Below are 2,905 nucleotides of genomic sequence, written 5' to 3' on the forward strand. Positions count from 1 at the left end.
GTCTTGTTTCATTTTTCTGCAAATGGATTTCCAATTTTGCCAGTGCCATTTGTTAAAGGCACTACCTCTTCCCCATTTTGGCCCTTTGTCGAAAGTCAGCTGACTTTAGGTGAATGGGTTTCCTTATGGGTTCTCAGTCCTGGTTCATTGACCTATGTGTCTTTTGTTGTACTAGTATCAGCCTATTTTGACTACTGTGGCTATATAGTAGGTTTTGAGATTAGGAAGTGAGAGGCCTCCTACTTTGTTCTTCTATTTTAATAATGCCTTGCCTTATCTGGGATCTGTTTTCTTTCCATAGAAAGTTAGCGATTAGTTTTTCCATATCTTTAAAGAATGTTGTTGGAATCTCGATTGGGATTGCGTTGTATCTGTAGATGATTTTGCATAGTATTGACATTTCCACAATATTAAGTCTTCCTATCTATAAGCAGGGTATATGCCTCCATTTCTGCAGATCTTTTTTTGGTTACTTGGAGTAGTGTTTTGTAGTTTTCGTTGCATATGTCTTTTGTTTCTCTGGTTACGTTTATTCCAACGTGTTACATATTTTGGGTGTCAATTGCAAATGGCACTGTTTTCCTGATTTCCTTTTCATTAGTATATTAGTACAAAGGAATCCAACTGATTTTTTTTTTTTTTAAGTTTTTATTGTGAATTGAGAAAAAGTTTACAGGGCAGTTCATCGGGTTTACATTAAATAAATCATATACTTTGTTTCATTACAATGATTATAATCCTCTCCATGTACCATCAGTTAGCAGTATTTCTCTATGTTCATTTTAGCTCTTTCTTACTTTCTTTTTTAAAAACACTCAGGCATATATAATAATTTACACCACCAAAGGGCACATTCTGCAAGTCTGCCTCCTAGCTGCCAGCTCTCGGTTCCTCTCTTTCCATGAGTCTAGAATCCTTAGCTGTTCCCTCTCTCTATGTCCCCATCTCTGCCTCCATCTCTGGTGTTGCTGCTTCTTTGGATAAGGTACCTCATTCCACTTGTACTCTTCTCCCTTGATGGTCCTAGGGTCCTCTGTTTCTGGACTGTAAGCTTAAGAACTCCCCAGCTTTTGCTACAAAACTTCTACCTTTACAATTGTGACAATCACAATTAGTCATGATAACAATTACTCATTATTGAATCATAAGAATCTTATCCCCATCTCTTTTTGTCAGACCCATCTAGACAAGATGAAAAAGAGGGAACTATCTTCCCCCACACAATCTTTTTTTTTTTTTCTTTTTAAGTTTTTATTGTGAATTGAGTGATAGTTTACATGGGAGAACATCGGCTTTACATTTATCCTTTACATTTATCATTTCATTGCAATGATTACAATCCCCTCCATGCATCATCAAACAACCAAAGGGTATGCCCCGCAAGTCTGCCCCCTGGCTGTCAGCATACAGCCCCTCTCCCTCCCTGAGTCCAGAGTCCCCAGCTGCTCTATCTCTCCACATCATCGTCTCTGCCTCCATCTCTGGTGTCACTGCTTCTCTTGATAGGGCCGTGCACTACACTCTTCTCCCTTAATGGTACCAGGGTCCTCTGCTCCTGGACTGAAAAAGCATCCACTGCCCTCCTTTTATTACAAAATGTCTACCTTTACATTTGCAACTCTCACAGTCAGTCCTGATGGCAGTTATTCACTATTAAACCTCAAGAGTCTTATCCCCATTTCCTTTCATCAGCTCCATCCAGACAGGTTGGAAACCACTCAATGGAGAGTCTACCTTCCCCTGTGCCCTCTGGCACCAGACTCCCTCTTGAAAGCTTGTAAGCCAGTCACTTCGTGCCTTTTTAGCCCTCCCATTTTGGGTAGCCAATGTCTAAGTTGCCCATCCCTGTCAACCCTGTGTACCAGTGGGGTGGGAATGATCCTCACTGTAAAGATTCATTCCCTCTTTTGAGCTACTACATCCAAAAGAATGTTGTTGTTGTTGTTATGTGCTGTGGAGTCTCTTCTGACTCATAGCGACCCTGTACAGGGTTTCCAAGGCTGTAAATCTGTATGGGAGCAGAAAGCTTCATCTTTCTCCTGTGGAACAGCTGGTAGTTTCGAACTGCTGATCTTGCAATTTGCAGCCCAGTTCATAACCATTATGCTACCAGAGCTCCTTATTCAGGTCAAATTAATCAAATTGTAGCAGACTACTCTTTTTTCCCTCTTCTTCCTTGCTCTAGTCAAGTTCTGGTCATCCAGCCATTGAAGCCAGGTCAAGTGGGTACTATCTTCAAGTATGGGTGTTCTTGTGCATCTCCCCTCACTTCATATCAGCTGGACACTTCATTCTCCGCTCTAGTCCTCTGTGGCGCCATGTCCCTGTCCCTGGGCCCAGGAGTCCCAACTGATTTTTGTATGTTGATCTTGTACCCTGTCACTTTGCCGAATCTATCATTTAGTTCCAGTTATTTTCTTGCAGTCTGGGATTTCCTAAGTATAAGATCATATCATCTACATATAGAGTTTGCTTCTTTGCCAAATTGGATGCCTTTGATTTCCCTTTCTTGCCTTATAACTCTGGCTAAGACTTCCAGCACATTGCTGAATAGGAGTGATGATAAAGGGCTTCCTTGTCTGTTTCCTGTTTACAGGGGTAGTGACTTCCGTTTCTCACCATTTAGAGTGATGTTGGCTGGTAGTTTTGTATATAAGACCTTCATTGTGTTGAGGAATTTCACATCTATTCCTATTTTGTTGAGTGTTTATGTCAGGAATGGGTGTTGGGTTTTGTCAAATGCCTGTTTGCATCAATTTATATGATCATGAGATGTTTTTCTTTATTTATGTGGTGGTTTATGTTGATTGTTTTCCTAATACAGAACTGTTCCTGAATACCAGGATGAATCCCACTGGGTTCTGATGTTTTATTTTGTTGACATATAATTGGATTCTGTTGGCTA

General features: G+C 40.6%; 1 protein-coding gene across 1 annotated transcript in view; it reads left to right on the forward strand.

Annotated features, from left to right (window-relative positions):
- The window catches only part of LOC102822942 (chromosome unknown open reading frame, human C7orf57), a 91,219-nt gene that overhangs the window by 7,408 nt on the left and 80,906 nt on the right, over window positions 1-2,905 (forward strand). The window lies entirely within an intron of this gene.

Source organism: Chrysochloris asiatica, unplaced genomic scaffold (assembly GCF_000296735.1).
Source record: "Chrysochloris asiatica unplaced genomic scaffold, ChrAsi1.0 scaffold00384, whole genome shotgun sequence".
Taxonomy (NCBI): domain Eukaryota; kingdom Metazoa; phylum Chordata; class Mammalia; order Afrosoricida; family Chrysochloridae; genus Chrysochloris; species Chrysochloris asiatica.